This window comes from Callithrix jacchus, chromosome 8 (assembly GCF_049354715.1).
Source record: "Callithrix jacchus isolate 240 chromosome 8, calJac240_pri, whole genome shotgun sequence".
NCBI classification, from domain to species: Eukaryota; Metazoa; Chordata; class Mammalia; order Primates; family Cebidae; genus Callithrix; species Callithrix jacchus.
Window position 1 is genome coordinate 23,903,643 of NC_133509.1, and position 18,151 is coordinate 23,921,793.

The 18,151-nt window shown below is 47.8% G+C and overlaps 1 long non-coding RNA gene across 1 annotated transcript; it reads right to left on the minus strand.

Moving 5' to 3' along the window:
• Nucleotides 1-411: 411 nt before the first annotated feature.
• On the minus strand, nucleotides 412-17,777 carry LOC128928754 (uncharacterized). Its single transcript, XR_013520848.1, has 4 exons — nucleotides 17,360-17,777; nucleotides 15,624-15,728; nucleotides 15,197-15,261; nucleotides 412-1,185 (listed from the first exon to the last, which is right to left on the minus strand). It is a non-coding gene; the product is annotated as an uncharacterized LOC128928754 (long non-coding RNA).
• Between the last annotated feature and the right edge of the window lie 374 nt (nucleotides 17,778-18,151).

Consider the following 18,151-nt stretch of genomic DNA (forward strand, 5'->3'; position numbering starts at 1 on the left):
TTCAGCTCCCCTCATGACACTGTGCCTTGCATAATAAATGCTTCAGTTGAAGGGACTTTACTTTGGGGAAAGTCATTAAACTACTTTTGTGGAAACATTTTAATTGAATTAGATTGTTTTCTGATTGTAATAAATGTTAATTAATTGAGTGGGCTGAGTGTCCTTGGATCTAGCTGGCTTCTCTCCGTTTAATTAGGAGGTGAATGTGGACTTACTTCTTTTTACTATGAGCCTGTGGTTTAAATTTATCTTTTCAGCTAATAAAGTGATCAGGCGAATGCAGGGAGCAGATTATTTCTTCTATCTGAAATTTAATAGCCTGCTTCGCTCACAGAGCCAAGTGGCAGCGTCTGCCTGGCATCATTGGGGCATGACCCAGTTCTCCATCTTGTCTTAATGAGGTTTCTCTATTTCTCTTGGGAAAAGAAGTAAGTTTTAAGTTCTGCAAGCCTGCCTTTGTCTCAAGGATACTAGTCACCTTGGGGAACGACGCTGCTGGTTCCCACAGGTGTGGATGACCTGACAGGCAGGTGGTCTGCCAGGCAGCTGAGACTCCTGAGCTTTTTGTCCATCCCTGGAGCAGGCAGGTAGGACTTGTGTAGTTACTGAAACTCAGAATAGCCAACAGCCTCTGGCAGCTTCCTCACTGTAGAGATGCTGCAGCTGCAGCCCAGAGACGGAAAGGGCATGCCCAAGGCCACACAGCGTGGCCCTGGGACAGTAACACTTACATCCCCTGGCATCTCTGACTAGTAACAAATTCAGTTTGGGTCAGCCATCACTGACATAAGCCAGAGCCTTGGCTAGGTGAGAGGGTCAAGGTAGGTCCAAGGTCCTCAAGGAGATTGCAAAATAGTGACAGCCATGTTGTATAAACTGAATAATGACAGAGGGATCCACACAACATAGAAGATAGCATGAGGGGCCAGGCATGTTACCTTGACTTGGGGATGGAAAGGGCAATCTTGGAAGCCTTCTGAGAGGAGATGAGTCTGCACTGGGTTTTGAAGGATGAATAGGAGTTCTCAGGAGGCAAAGTGTGGTGAAGGTTATTACAGACAGAGGCAACAGTATATGCAAAGCCATGTTCATTCTGGCATGTGCTGGCAAAATGTAAGAGCCACAGGAAGCTCTCAGCAGAGGCAGGATATGCCCAGATTTGCACTGTAGGAATGATCTCTCAGGCTGTAGAAGTGGAGAGACCAGAGGGGGAAATTAGGGGTAGAAAAAACCAAGGGAGAGAGGCTGGGAGCCCCCAGCTCAGCTCACAGCCATGGAGATGGAAGAGCAGGGGCAGATTCTGGAAATATTTAGGAGGTAGAGTCACCAGTCTCCAGCTTCCCAGAGAATCAGGCCTCCCGTGGAGGCCCCCACGAGGGAGTAGGTGAAGAGGAAGGAAGGGGTAATTCCCTCCCTCTTGGACAAGTTCTTTGGCAACTAAATGGCTCGTGTTCCCCTGAATAGTGCTGCGAGGTGACAACACTTGCAGTGACAGTGACAGCTCACATTGAGGAGCTTCCTTAGGCCAGATACCATTACATGTGACATGTGATGAACCTTATCTTCAGGACAAGCCTGCAACATGGCTCCTTTTCCCATCCATTCCACCAGTGAGGAGACCTGGGTGTGGAGATGGACCCTGACCTGCCCAAGGTCACCAAGCTTAGGAAGAAGCAGAGTGGTAGCTCTCCTAGGCCAGCCAGGGCCTCTCTGATAATATATATGTGCTCCACATTCAAATAGGGCTTGCTTGACTCTTTACCCAAAATTATCTATTGTAACAGGCAACAAGAGTCGAGGTTTTCCTTTGAAAAAATCAAAAGGCCTTCCAGCACCAAACATCATTCCCCAGGGCCTTGCCCTTCCTTGTCCATGCCCAGGCCCCCTGCGGTCTGGTGCGAGAAGGCAAGGAGTCCAGGCTGGACTGCTTTTCTGCAGACCCCTCACTAGAGAAAGGAGGGCCTGGTTCAAACTCACTGACTCCCTGTGTGATCCTGGGCAAGTCCCCCCGTCTCCAGGCCTCAGCAACTGACCAGGTCTGCATCAGCCCCTCCCAGGGCTGCTGTGGAGTCTCCAGGAGCCACATGGGTAAGGCTTCCGTCACACAATAGTTGATGGCTGCTGTGATTAAGGCTGCCTGGGCCTTGCTCCTGGTTTTCTCGAGGCAAAGGAGGTTTGAGACACAGGACACAGAAAAGTGTCTTCACAGGGGCAGCCACTAACCCCAGAAATTGGCCCTCAGGTCCTGCCGCCCAGGAATCAAGCTCACGGCTTGTGGAGTCTCTTTCTTCAGTAGGCATCCTTCTTCTGCAAACCCCTAGTTTGCTGGGGACCCCAGAGGCACATCCTTTCCCACCCACATGTCCCCACTATCTCTGCCTGGCAAGACTGTATTCACCCTTCAAGGCCTCAGTCTAGCCCATCTCCTCCCCAACCCCATCAGACTTCTCCCCCATTGCCCTTTTGGTGCTTCCTATGGGTATCTGGCCCCACTCTGCCCTTCTCTGCCACTGGGCACTTGTCTGATGCTGGAGAATTCCCAGGGCAGGCTCATGCCTCTGACTAGCCCAGAGCCTGCCAGAGTCCTCCTCTGGGCAGCTCCAGCTGAGGACTGTGGATAGCTAGAGAGAGGAAGAAATTCACCCTCCACACTGCTGAGCATGCACACATGCACGCACACACACCACACCACACACACACGCACACCACACACACCACACACTGCACACACACCACACACGCCGCACATGCACAAGCACACACAACACCCATGCACACGCGCGCATGCACACCGCACACGCGCGCATGCACACCACCCACGCACACACCACACACCACATACACACACAGCACACACACACACAGGCACACACACACAGGCACACACACACACATGCACACACCACACACATACCACACACACCATACACATGCCACACACACACCCACACATGCACACACACACCACACACCCTCACACCCCCACACACGCACACACACCACATACCACCCACAGCACACACACCACACACAGGCACACGTGCACACACGCACACACCACACACATACCACACACACCCACACACGCATACACACACCACACACACACATGCACACATACACCACACACATATCACACACACACACCACACATGCACACACACACCCCTCACACACACACACACCCCACACACCTAGCCCCTCTCCCATTTTGCAGCCACAGCTGGCCTTCTCCCTAGCTCTGCCCTGTCACTCTGGGACCTCTCCCCACTCTGCCCTGCGCTTCATCAGGCTGTTCTGGATGCTTATCCAGCCCCGGGACATTCTCACCCCACCCTTCTCACTGGAACATGCCCTGACTTTGGGCAGGGGCTGGCACTAGGCAAGCTGTCACTACACACCACAGTGGCCCTGTCTCTGGGAAAATAAATGGAACATGGCTCTGGAGCTGGTCATCTTCCGGCTCCAGGAGACTCCCACAAAAACCCAGGGAGGAAGCAACTGAGATCTTTCTCAAGTAGGCCAGTAAAATAGGCCCTGAAAAACAGGATTAAGAAGCTTTTCCCTCTCTCTCTCTCTCTGCTTGCTAGAGAGCAAAGCATCAGCAGGGTTAACTGGTTCCCAATTGATAGGTTTCCTGTCACCCTTCCCCCTCCTTCGCCTACAGGACAGACCAGCTGTTGGGGCCAGATTAATGGCCACAATTAAAAGCAAAATGCCCTTGGTGTGGCCCACTCTCCTCCCACACCTGTGAGCCTGGAGGCTGCGCTCTAAGCCCCAGGAACGGGAGATTTGTAATGAAAACAGACAGGCCTCTTAACCGCTGATGCTATCAGGGCCCAGGGGAGATGCAGACTTATTTCCTAATCTCCCCAGGAGCATCTGTCAGCCTCACTACACAGCAATGTCATTCCTGCGTGCAGCAAGGACCTTTCACGGGGCAGACTGTCAACTGCCTACCCGGCTGCCCACCCGCCCCCAAAGCTCCCAGTGGCTGCTTCCCCTTTCCTGGGCTCAGGCTGCACAGTCATTCACAAATGCTCACACTCCACACACTCACATCCTCTCATCCACACACAATCATTCTGATTCATTCATAAATTGCCTGCTGTGCCCCAATTGCATTGACAGACAAAAGAGAAAATAAGAACATCTCTTCAGCAGTGTTGGAAAACAGAAAAGGGTATCACTGATAAAGCAGTCATTTGGAGGGATTCCTAGAAGCTGAGAAGCGGATGAGAACAAGCGAAAGGAGAGGCCCATTGATGCTACACAGCTAGACAAGTCGCGGCCGCTTTCCCTACTGGAGCCCAGGGATCTCCCCAACTCCGGTGGCAGAGCTGAGCAAGGAGCCTGGAGGAGGCCTCAGGAGCTGTCTCCAGCCTGGCCTTTGTCCCAGGCTTTACTGGGTTGGAACCATGTGCTGAGTCCTCAAGGGGTTTGGACAGCCTGCGCGGGACAAAGGGTGTAGGACCCCACGGTCCCCACAGAGGGAAAGCAGGGAAGGGTCTCTTTCCAGCAGTGGCCGCTTTTACCATAGCCTACTGGTCCCTGTGAAGCCTGGTCCCTGCAAAGACACCCTAAGGTCCCATTAGCAGTGGCAGGTGGAGGGAAGCAGGCGGCATGACCTGGACTCTGCTGAAGCAGTGCCTGGAAAGCTGCCTCTCCCCACCCTACCCCTTAGCCCCAGCCTCAGCACCAGCTGCACTCCCTGACACCTCAGACTTGAGGCACAAGGGACCCCAGGGCCATTCGCCGCCAGTTCATGCACTTGGAAAGGGAACACTTCCTGCCCACACCCCTTCAAGAAGGGTCCAATTACGTCAGGAAACCCCAAGTACCATAGCCTGCTTCTTGACATTCATAATATGCCTTAGCTTGTTGAAGGCTCTGAAAAGTCTTGTGGCATCTTTTATTATGTAATTTACATTCCGTGCAGTTACAGATCTTAAGCATTGAGTAGAATCAATTTTGACAAAAGATTACACCCATGTAACCCACACACACATCAATATGTAGAAAATTCTCATCACTCCAGAAATTCCCCACAGCCACCCCACTGGCAACCGCATTATGACTTCTGTAATGATAGATTCATGTTGTCTGTTCTAGCGCTTCACAGAAATGGAGGCTTCGGGCCTGGCTTCTTTCACTCACTGTACCCATGTTGCTATGTGTCAGGAATTCCCTACTTTTCATCATCAAGTATATTTTATTGTAAGAATATACTTACGGCCGTGCGTGGTGGCTCACGCCTGTAATCCCAGCGCTTTGGGAGGCCGAGGCGGGTGGATCACGAGGTCAGGAGATCGAGACCATCCTGGTCAACATGGTGAAACCCCGTCTCTACTAAAAATACAAAAATTAGCTGGGCATGGTGGCGCATGCCTGTAATCCCAGCTACTCGGGAGGCTGAGGCAGGAGAATTGCTTGAACCCAGGAGGCGGAGGTTGCGGTGAGCCGAGATCGCGCCATTGCACTCCAGTCTGGGTAACAAGAGCGAAACTCCATCTCAAAAAAAAAGAATATACTTACTACAATTTGCATATCTATTGTCCTGCTGGTAAATATTTAGTTTCTTTCCATTTTTACTGTGAACACAGCTGAGATGAACACTTGGGTACTAGTCTTGTTGTAAGAAGATGTTTCACATTTTCCTGGGCAGGTGCACCTGGAAGTGGGAGTTGCAGGTGTGTGCACACTGGCAAACTGTTTGCCAAAGCAGTGTGAGAGTGCAAAGCAGTGCTCCACGGCCTCACCGTTATTCACGTCGCTTCTACAGGAACGTTAAAAACAATTGGTTTAATTTAGCATGTCCCACACTAATTGAGCTGCTGAACTTCTAACATTTTAAATTTAGTATTTTCTTATTTGTTTTGAGATGGAGCCTCACTATGTTGCCTAGGCTGGCCTCAAACTCTTGGGCTCATGCCACTGTGCCTCCAAAGTAGCTGGGACTGCAGGTGTGTGCCACCACGCATGGTTGAACTTAAAAAAAAAAATCCCTTTTACCATAGAATGGAACAAGTGTTTTGTAAAATTTATTTTGGAGAATGAAGATCTAGATCTTTGTTTATAAGTAGGAGAAACAAAAAGATTAGCTACAACGGTAAATCACCAGATCAATGAGAAGGAGAGGCTCAGAAGACAGGGCAAGGCTGAGAAAGCTGAAGAAATGGCCTCCCATGAAAAGGAACGTGTGCAATCGATCAGACTAACTGCGAGGTTCAAGAGAATGTTGCACAGATAAAACCAAATGGAGCAGCCTGCAATGAAAGAGAAAGAATTTGGAAACGACCAGCGTGGCTGCCAACATGAAAGACTTGAGAATTAATAAACTACGGTATAAGCTCTGCCCCAAACTAGTGATACCTGTGGTTAAAGATAGTGGAGTGAAGGCATCTCCACCCCTTTCTCCTCTCTGAAATCAAGTAAAACCTTAAGGAAAATGGGAAAAGAGAGAAACGCTCTTTTGCGTGAAACTTGGACATTCATAGCACCAAAACATAATTTACGAATACGATAACAATTGGTTTGTATCCCAGTCTCCAGGGATAGGGAGAGGATTCTGAGAGACCATACACCCCTAGGGACCGGGAAGGATAAAACCAAAGATCCCTCTGCTGGAACAGCAAGGTCAGAGTGTTTGGATGGGCTTCCAAACTTGCCCGAATGCTGCTTGACCATGTGGCATGGCTGGGGAGGGAGCACTGAAAACGGGAAGGCCTGGGTTGCCATCTTTGCGGGAAGCTGGATGACCACCTAGTGGGTGACTGTGAGCCCTGCCACTGCTGGTCTTGATGGCTACAGAGAAGCAAAGATTGAACTGCCACATACAAACCCGGGATATTCTGGGGGCTTGACTGTAGGTGCCCTGCTAGTCTAGGGTGAAGTCACACCCTGAAGAAATTGTGGATTCAAAAGTATATTAGTTCCTGTGACTGCTGAAACCAATCACCACAAACACCAGAGATGAATTCTCTCGTAGGTCTAAAGAGCAGAAGTTCCAGACCTGTGTTACGGGGTCTCAATCAAGGTACTGGCAGTGTGGGGCTCCCTCTGGAGGCTTAAAGGAGAATCTCCCTCTACCAGCTTCCAGGGGCTGCCAGCACTCCTTAGCCCGTGTCTGCCCCACTCCAATCTCCGCCTCAGTGGTCATATTGCCCTCCTCCCTCCTGTCTGTGCGTCAGATCTGCTCCCGCCTTCTTCTCATTAAAAAACTTGTGATTGGCCAAGCTCTGTGGCTCACGCCTGTAATCCTAGCATTTTGGGAGGCCAAGGTGGGCAGATCTCCTGATATCCAGAGTTCAAGACCAGCCTGGCCAACATGGTGAAACCCCGTCTCTACTAAAAATACAAAAATTGCTGGGTGTGGCAGTGCGCACCTGTAATCCTAGCTACTCAGGAGGCTGAGGAATCACTTGAACCGAGGGAGGTGGAGGTTGCAGTGAGCCAAGATTGCACCATTGCATTCCAGCCTTGGAGACAGAATGAGACTCTGTGTCAAAAAAAACAACTTATAATTGCATTTAGGGCTCAGCCAGATAATGCAGTATAACTTCTCCATCTCAAGACCCTTAATTTAATCACTATGCAAAAATCTTTGCCATTTAAGGTAACATTCACAGGTTCCAGGGATTAGGCTTGATATATTTGGGGCAATTATTCAGTTGACCACAGAGATTATCACAAGACAAAGCTCAAAGATAAGCTGCACGCTGGCTCCATACAATCTTGTTTTTTGTTGTTGTTGTTGTTTGTTTTGTTGTTTTGCCTTTTTTGTTTGTTTTTTTAAAACAGAGCCTTGCTCTGTGGCCCAAACTGGAGTGCAGTGGCAGGATCTCAGCTCACTGCAGCCTCCACCTCCAGGGATCAAGAAATTCCTTTGCCTTAGCCTCCCAAGTAGCTGGGAGTACAGGCACACACCACCATGCCCAGTTAATTTTTGTGTTTTTGGTAGAGACAGGGTTTCACCATGTTGGCCAGGATGGTCTCAAACTCTTGGGCTCAAGTGATCCTCCCACCTCAGCCTCCCAAAGTGCTGGGAGCACAGGCCTGAGCATCACACCTGGCTCTCTGTACAATCTTTCCATAGAAAACGAGTCCAAAAAGACTAGAAAAAGCAAGTCAAAAATGAATAACAAACAACATACAAAACAGCAGAAAGGCCAAACATGTCCTTTTTGCCAGACAGCTGTGACTTAGCCAAGTACCTCTACTTAAAGAGAAAGACCCAAATACTGGGCAGGCACTGCAGATACACTCTCATATGCAGACTTACACAACTCCAGCTGTACACCAGTCACAAAATACTCAAGACAGCAAGAGTCACATGGAAGGCCTGGCTGAGATGTCCCAGGCAAACGCTGACATAAAGAAAGCAACAAAGGACATGCTTACATCAGACAAAATAGAATTCAAGGCAAGATGCACTAAACAAGACAATAACTTGTTTTTTTTCAAACAAAAGTACAATGTGCCAAGAGGACGTGAAATGAAAAGGTCTTTTACCCAGCAATCGTCTCAGTGGGAGGATTTATCATAACTTCCTCAGACTCAAATTGAGTAGAGGAAACAGAGGTTTAAATAAACTTTGTGTATACTCTTAAAGCAGACTGTTTTATTTTCAAATCCTCATGCAACAATGAAAAAAACTGACCACATACCAGTCTACACAAAACTCAGTAACCAAAAAGTAGGAATCATATGAACCACATTTTCTGATCACAGTGGAATCAATCTAGAAATTAACAACAAACAGACAACCTCTTCACCCCAGGTCTAACCACTTATACATTTTCAAACATTTCTCCACAGCTCAAGTTAAATTAACAGATTACAATTGAGGCCAGGCATGGCGGCTCACACTTGTAATCCCAGCAATTCGGGAGGCCGAGGCTGGAGAATCACTTGAGGCCAGGAGTTCAAGACCAGACTGGGCAACATGGTGACACCCCATCTCTGCAAAAAAAAAAAAAAAAGATATCACAAATTGTCTGAAATTATTATTAACAATGAGAATATCATTGTTAGTAATTGGAATATTAAAACCTAGATAATGAGACGAAAGATTTTCTCAGAGCAGTGGTCATAGTCTTAAACCCTTATGTATAAAGTCAATAACTCATTCATTCATTCATTCCAGAGATATTTTCTGAGTGCCTATTACATGCCAGCACTGCTCTAGGTGCTGGGACTGAACAGAAAGAAGAGAGATTCTTTTTGCAGAGCTTACATTCAAATTGATAATGGTAAAGAGTTTGCAGGGGGGTGGGTGGGAATGCCCTGAATATTCAATTCAAGAAGCTAGAAATGTACAACAAAATACTCTCAGAAAACCAAGGAAGTTCAAAAAGAAAATATGCAAATTAATGACAGAAAAATAAAGAACTGATAAAATTAAGCTTTGGTTGAACTCTGTCAAGTCTAAGAAAAAAGAGAAAACACAAATATTTATAAGTAGTAAAAGCAAAAGGGATTATAAACTGCAAACACAGAGGCAATTGTATAGATTATAAGCAAATAATATGTGTACAATGATGCCAAAATTTGAAAACCTAGATAAAGCAGGTAGTATGTATAAAAACGGATACATTTCCAGAAACATGTAAATTACCAAATAGGTTCAATAAGAGGTAAAAAAAAAAAAAAAAACCTGAGCAGCAGCCAGGCGTGGCGGCTCACTCCTGTAATCCTAGCACTTTGGGAGGCCGAGGTGGGTGGATCACCTGAGGTCAGGAGTTCTTGACTAAAAAAGAAAAAGAAAAAAAAAAACACCTGAGTAGCCCAGTGACCACAGAAGAAATTGAAAAGCATTCAGGGTCTACCAACCAAAACACATAAATATCTAGATGACTGACTGAAGGCAAAATCTGACAAGCCTTTTTTTGTTGTTTGAGACTGAGTCTCCCTCTGTTGTCCAGGCTGGAGTGCAGTGGTAAAGTCTCAGCTCACTGCAGCCTCTGCCTCCCGGGTTCAAGCCATTCTCCTACCTCAGCCTCCCCAGTAGCTGGGATTACAGGTGCCTGCCACCACGCCTGGCTAATTTTCTGTATTCTTAGAAGAGACGGGGTTTCACCATGTTGGCCAGGCTGGTCTCGAACTCCTGATCTTGTCATCTGCCCACTGTGGCTTCCCAAAGCACTGTGATTACAGGCATGAACCACTGCACCCAGCCTGACAAACTTTCAAGACACTGATAATATTAAACTATGTAGAACATAAAGATGGAAAGATACTCTTTTGCAAGTCTGGCATACCAAAATCTGATACACAAAACACTCATTGGAATCACAATTCCAAGCAGGAAGGCTGGAGCACACACTGCCACTGTTGTGGCTGAAAGCACCAAGGGGTGTTCCCTGGAGCACACGGGTGGCTTGGTGGCTTGTCGCCCAAACACAGCTGTGGGGATATTTCACCTACTGTGGTCCTGTCCTCCTCTCACTCAAACTGCACTCCACATCTACGGCTTCACGGGTGTTCCTTTCGGCCAGTTGACAGAGGAGGATAATTGAGTAGAGTTTACCCCAACTGATCCAGTAAAAGTGCACAGCTGAAGTGTTACTCTCCCACTCCGGAGTGGCCCCAAAAGACAGCGTGGAGGAGAAATCCTCTCAGGGAGTGGAATTGAGAGCATGACATCTTGAACACTTTCCCCGAAGGCCAGATGGCCTGAGACATGGATCTACATTGGCTCACGGCCAGTAGTGGTTTTGCTGGATAACCGGGGACTCCAGAACAAGATGGGAGATTGGAGACAGGGTGGTTTGGGGAAGAGAATGTGCATGCATCACTCAGACCTGACCCAGAGGCAATAACTATTTGTGTGCCACGTGGATTCTCTCCAAAATGTCATCACTATGGAGGAAATTCTCAATAGTCAGGTGGACAAGATGACCCACCAGTGGATGAGTAAGTGCATGTAAGTCTCTCTCCTCAGTCATCCTTGAGCCCACTCAGGAATAAAGCAGTTTTGGCGGCATTATTCTGGCTACCTATCCAAGTAAGGGCCTAATGGCCTCTCCAAAGCTGAAGCAGCCACTGCCACCGATGAGGGTCTAACTTCCAGCAGTAAAGGCCAATTCTGTAAATCTGTTATCATACTACAGGGAGGAGGACCAGTTAGCTACTTGATGGGAAGTTAGTTTTACTGGGGCTCCTTCCATCGTGGAGGGGCAGGGACTTGACATCACCAGAATAACTATTTATATTGAAGTTGAATATACATCCTCTGTTTATCATGTTTCCATCCACACCACCGTCGGGGGCCTGAATAATGTCCTCCTCTCCATCACAACAACCCATATGACACTGTTTCTACCCAAGGATCAAGAAGTAAAGCAATGGGTTGAAAGTACAGTCAAGAAGTAAAGCAATGGGTTGAAAGTCGTGGGATTCACTGGGCTTTCATACATGCAGGAGCAGCTGGCCCTATAAAAGGGCAGAGTGGACTGTTACAAAGGATCAGTCCGGGCCAGTGTGGTGGTTCATGCCGGTAATCATAATACTTTGGGAGGCTGAGTGGGGTGGATTGCCTGAGCTCAGGAGTTTGACACCAGCCTGGGCAACATGGGGAAACCCCATCTCTGCTAAAAATACAAACAATTAGCCAGGTGTGGTGGTATGTGCCTGTAATCCCAGCTACTTGGGAGGCTGAGGCACAGGAATTGCTTGAACCAGGAGGTGGACATTGCAGTGAACCGAGATCATACTACTGCACTCCAGCCTGGGTGACAGAGCGAGACTCTGTCTCAAAGAAAGAAAAGGATCAGTCCCAGCACCCTGGTAGACAACATCTTATAAATTTGGGACACTGTCCTCCAGCATTTGGTATGTGAGCTCAACCAGCAACCAATTTAGAGTGATCACAGCAATTTTGGCACCAAAGCATGGATGTGGGAATGGTGCCCTTCACTGTTACCCAAATAACCCCCTTTCAGTAAATGCACTTCTTGTTTCCGCAGCTCTGCACTTGCTGGTTTCAAGGTTTTGATATCCAAAGGAGTAAAGCTTCGATGTGAGTACGACATAATGGCTGCCTACACAGGGAGTGAATATGGACAGCCCGCTATGGACTCTCCATGGTGCTGAACGAACAGGCCCAAAGGGAGTTCCCAGCTTTGGCTTCAGTGATTGATTTAGACCGGTGTTGTCAATACTGCGGCTGCTAGCTGCACTTGGCTATTGTATTTAAATTAGCTTGAATTAAACAAAATTAGAAGTTTAGCTTCTCAGACACATGAGCCACCTTTCAAGTGATCTGTATCCTCATGTGGCTCCTGGCTGCCATATTAGCCAGAGCAGCTATGGAACATTTCCATCCATGCAGAAAGTTCTATGGGACAGCACTGATTTAGACTATCAAAGGTAATGGGGAGGTCACTGCAACGGGGACATGAGAAATGAGGTTGACTTCCAGGGACCCTCTGTCCTGCCTGCTTGTCCTGCTGTGGTCAACATGGGAGAAGATCCAACAAATCTATTTAGGTGAGGGCACCAGGGCTTAGCTCCCTCAGGAATAATGGTCTAGGTCACCCCACCGGTAAAGAACGCCTGCCACCCGGGGTGTGGGCGGAGGGCAAAGGATGGAATAAATGAGGGGGGAGGTCACACAGCCTAGCCACAACCGTATGGAAACTGTATGTTTTTCCCCACAGTGCCATGGGTATGCAAAAATAAAAAATATATTTTAATGAATTGATCTTGTCTTTCCCTTTAATCTGCGATTGTATACATTGTTTGCAGAACATTGAGACAGGATTGGGACAGAACTAGAGAAGGAATGGACTTCACCCAGAAATACTGGACTTGGAGTTCTACAGGGTAACCAATTAGGCTGTTCTGGCATTGCTACGAAGAAATACCTGAGAGTGGAAGATTCATACAGAAAAGAGGTTCTGCAGGCTGCACGGGAAGCATAACGCTGGCATCTGCTTCTGGGGAGGCCTCAGGGAGCTTCTGCTCATGGTGGAAGGCAAAGGGGTAACAAGCGTCTCACGTGGCAAGAAGCAACAACCAGTCTCCCGAGAACTCACTGTCTTCCCTGACCCAAACACCTCCCACCAGGCCCCATCTCCAGCACTGGGAATTACATCTCAACATGAGATTTGGAGGGGACATGCAAGCTGTATCAGCAATTGAGAAAAGAAATGAAGATATTTTCAGATGTTAGCCTGCACCTTCTGAGGGAGGGGTACTAAAGGCCCAGAAAGAACGTGGAACTGTGATAAAACCTTGGTGATTTTGCCTGCCCAGAGTTTGATTCTCCCAATAGCCTTCCCATGTCGGGTTAAGTAGAGCTGGTCTCTGCTGTTGGCAAACGAAACCTCTGACTGATCCAGAAGTCTAAATGTTCGTGAAGAACGGACCACGTGGCTGTTTGCAAATAACATGTTTGTCTTCCCAATCAACAGAAAAAGAAAATAGAAATCATCAAGGAATTTACTGTGGTGCAAAAAACAATAGTAAGTTTTGGAGGTGATGGACATGCTAACTACCCTGATTTGGTCACGACACACTGGTGAAACATCACGCTGTACCCCACAAATATGTACAATTACTATGTGTCAATGTTTTTAAAGGTCAAGAATTTACAGTGGTGGCCAGATACAAGATTGCTTTCTTGTTTATCAGTTTTATTCTGAAATAAAATCTTAATTTTTAAAACCTATTTTCAGCCAGGTACGGTAGCTCACACCTGTAATACCAGCACTTTGAGAGGCTGAGGTGGGTGTATCACCTGAGGTTAGGAGTTCAAGAACAGCCTGGGCGACATGACGAAACCCTGTCTCTACTATAAATACAAATGTTAGTCGGGCGTGGTGGCCGGCACCTGTAATCCCAGCTACTTGCAAGGCTGAGGCAGGAGAATCGCTGGAACCCAGGAGGCAAAGGTTGCAGTGAGCCAAGATTGTATCATTGTACTCCAGCCTTGGCGGAAAGAGCGAAACTGTGTCTCAAAAAAGAAAAAAAAAAAAAACAAACTATTTCCAATGTAAAATAAAACCAGACCCAGAAGGGCCTTAAATGCCCAACTGTTTTGTCCTGGAGGACGTGAGCAGCCAGAGAAGGTGTGAGAGCAGCAAGGCCCAGTACAAAGCCTGGTTGCAGGAGTGTGTGTGAGGGTGGGGCCTCCCAGGACCAGGGGGAGGTGCCTGCTGCTGTATGCGGCACGGGGACCTGGGGCTGGGCATGGCTCAGATCCACGGCAGTGCCAGCTGCAGTGCACTCTGGTGAGAGATGGGGGTGTCTCACCCACAAGAGCCAAAGGAGAGAGTAGGAGGGCCTGGGGTATTGGAAGGATCTTTTGCGGAGTGTGTATCAGTGCAGCCCCTCAGCAGATGCAAGTTTTGTGGGCCCTAAGCTTGTGCAATTTGGAGGCCTGCCTTAAGGAAAATAATAAAAATCTTAAAGACAAAATTAGGAGCTGGGTGCAGTGGCTCACACCTGTAATTCCAACACTTTGGGAGGTCAAGGCAGGACGGCTTCAGGCCAGGAGTTCGAGACCAGCCTGGGTAACATGGTGAAACCGTCCCTACTAAAAATTCAAAAATTAGCTGGGCCTAATGGCATGTTCCTGTAATCCCAGCTACTCAGGAGACTGAGGCATGAGAATTGCTCTTGAACCCTGGGAGACTGAGGTTGTAGTGAGCTGAGGCGCGCCACTGAGCTCCAGCCTGGGTGACAGAGCGAGACCCTGTCTTAAAAAACAAAAAGACAAACTTAGGTACAAACATGAATAGTTACTTGGGATGAGAAATATGAGAAACTAAAACAGCCTGCAAATAAGAAAATTGGACACTACAAACATTGTAAAATACCCTCCATAGCAGTGTGTTTCTTATTCAGTGCTTAATAGACATTTGTAATACCTTTTTTCCCTTCATTTTTGGCTATATGTCATTTAGCTGCTTTTTCATATGACAGTATTTTGGGCTGCCATTTTCTTTCTTTCTTTTTTTTTTTTAGACGAAGTCTCCCTTTGTCGCCCAGTCTGGATTGCAGTGGTGCAATCGTGGCTCACTGCAACCTCCACCTCCTGGATTCAAGTGATTCTCCTGCATCAGCCTCCTGAGTAGCTGGGATTACAGGTGCCCGCCAAAACACCCAGCTAATTTTTATATTTTAAGTAGAAATGGGGTTTCACTATGTTGGCCAGGCTGATCTTGAACTCCTAACCTCATGATCCACCTACCTTGGCCTCCCAAAGTGCTGGGATTACAGGCATGAGTCACCACATCTGGCCTTGGCTGCCATTTCCTATAAAGAAAATAGAAAGATAACTCATTGCTTGCCGTGGCGTGGTTGACTAATTTGTCATTTTATTAGTGAGAGTTTACAAAAATCTATTTTGGTTTCATGACTTACTGGTAAAGTTGTATAAATTTTTATAGGATTGTTGTCAAACTGGGGGAAACCTTTATCAAATTTCTTTTCTAAGTGAGCTATAAGATTTCAGGGGTTTCAAGTTTTCTTGCACTAAGGACCAATCTTAAATACTCTGAATTGATGGTGCTCGTTAAGGAGAGCAATTCAGATGCATTCTTAAATTGCTACTACATTGCTTTCAGCTACATAATTGTGTAATAAAATTACTCTTATGTTCTATCCACCATACTTACTGATGAGCTGGTGTAGGAGTTTGGTGGCAGGAATGCTTGTTTCTTCAGGCTGTCTTGCTGTGTTGGTGACAATTTCATGTGCCATTTCATCCAGAACTGCCAGACCTTATTAGGACAAGATGTATCAGTTACACCAAGATGTGATTCCATATACTGGGGTACATAAAACATCCAACTTCACACACAAAAGTACTTGGTGCTTGTAGAACTGCTGTAACACTCAAGCACTCACTATCAGCAGTGATTTTTTTTTTTTTAAGACAGGCTCTCTCTCTGTTGTCCAGACTGGAGTGCAGTGGCTCAATGACAGCTCACTGCAGCCTTGACTCTCAGGCTCAAGTGATCCTCTACCTCAGCTTCCCAGATAGCTGGGACTATAGGCACACACCCTCCACAGCTGGCTAATTTTCATATTTTTTGTAGAGAGAGTGTTTCACCATGTTGCCCAAGCTGGTCTCAAACTCCTGGGCTCAAGTGATCCTCCCACCTCAGTCCCCCAAAGTGCTGGGATAACGGGCATGAGCCACTGTGCCTGGACTAACAATGGAATTCTGATCAATTTTATTTTGCATGAATCTCATCAAAGAGAAACAAATGTGTGGCACACATGTCATGGTATATGCTACATTACTGCATGTATTCTTGATGAGAGAGAACCTTCGTTCTGACTGGGCATGTTTGAGAAACGAGTCCCATATTCTGATGGTGTAAGAATTTTCTACAGACTAGCTTCGGGCTTTGTACAAACTTTGTTTCTCTTCCACAAACTGCTAGTGGTGGGAGTGACATTCATATTTCAATATGGCATCTGGCCCTGCATCATCATGTCACAATGACGGGTGAGGCAGCATGGTGAGTACTGGTGGATAGGAGGACCATTCCTGGAAACCATTCCTAAACCAGAATGGCTAGTAATAATTATACACTGTAAGCTTCATAAATAGATCCCACTAAGCCAGATAAACATGTCTTTGACGCAACTTCCCTTTAACCAGATCCCCAAAATGCCCATGGCCATCCCAAACCATCCCACATGTGTGGAAATACAACACAGAAGTTGGCGTGGAAGAGACAGTGATCTTCACAGATTGTAGTTGAAACATTTTACTCCTATAGGTTTTACAGAAACATTAGGACCGTGTAAATACATTGCTAGTACCACTCCTGTGGCTTTGGAGGGGAATGTTATTAAGCTTAATTCACAACACACTTCATCCTCCTTTGGGCTTGGGCTGCCGGAGTGGGAGCTGGGGAACCAGGGAATGGTCCCATTCATCATCCTCTCACCACAAAGCACTCCACAGTTCACACAGCAACCCTCATGCTCGCCTTCTCATTTCTTCGGGCAGGCCTTGTCATTCCCACTCCACAGAGAAAAGTGGAGGCCCAGAGAGGAAGAACTCTAGGCCAGGGTCACATAGTTGGCAAGTGACAGAGCCCAGCTTTCTGGGGTCCCCAGTCAGGCGTTCAATCCCTGCACCAGGGTCCTTCTGCCTCATCTGAGCCCATTGTCATCCTGACGGGGGCAGGGAAGGAATCACGTCCCTGTCTCATAGAAGTGGTGGCCTTTATATTCACCCATCTACACCCACAGGACAGCAGAGGGGACACTTGGTGCAGAGAAATTTATTTAACTCTCACGGCAGTGTGCAGGGAGTGTTACCCCCATGTTCTGGTGGAGGAAACTGAGGCTCACGGAGGTCACGTGGTCTGATTAGGAGTCGGGGAAGAGGCACCTGAAGCCAGGTCTCTGGACTCGTAGTTCAATGCTCTTTTGCTGATCTTTGCTTCTTCCCCTTTAGAGATGGACGGGACCTCGGACTATCATCCAGCCCAATCCCCTTTCCACATGAGAAACCGAGGCCAAGAGGAGAAGCCGGGTCCTACAGCAATCGGGACGGATGCCTGACTCAGCAGTCTGGTTCGCCTCTCTCCTTCAGGCCCCCGAGAACCTTCGATCTGCTCCCTCATGTCTAGGGATCCCCATTGCAGGCTGGACCTTTGCTCTGACCTTTGAGTGACCCATCCAGCAACAGCCTGGACCAACCAAGCCTATGACTGTCCGTCTGTCCAAACTCCTCTACCTTGAAACTGTCTCCACCCACAGCCCAGGAAGAGAGAGACGAGTGCCTGGCAGCCCGAGAGCACAGAGTCACCACGCCCTCATGGCCGAAGCTGATTGGGTGACACCCGATCCAGGAAAGCCAATCCAGTCTGAGCAAAGCCAGGCAGCTCTGAGAGCGCAGAGTCACCACGCCCTCATGGCCGAAGCTGATTGGGTGACACCTGATCCAGGAGAGCCAATCCAGTCTGAGAAAAGCCGACTGAGTAGGCGGCAAACCGGAGTGATGGGAGAGAAGCCGGACGGATGCAAATGCAGAGCCCACTGGCAGAGGTGCAGAGGCACCCACCGGAGGCAGGAGGCCCCCAGAAACAGCCGCCGCCCTGTAAGTTTCCCACGCCCATGAGCCTTAACAGTCCCTGTGTCTGTGCTTTAACACACTCGCCTACCGAGTCGCAGGAGAGGG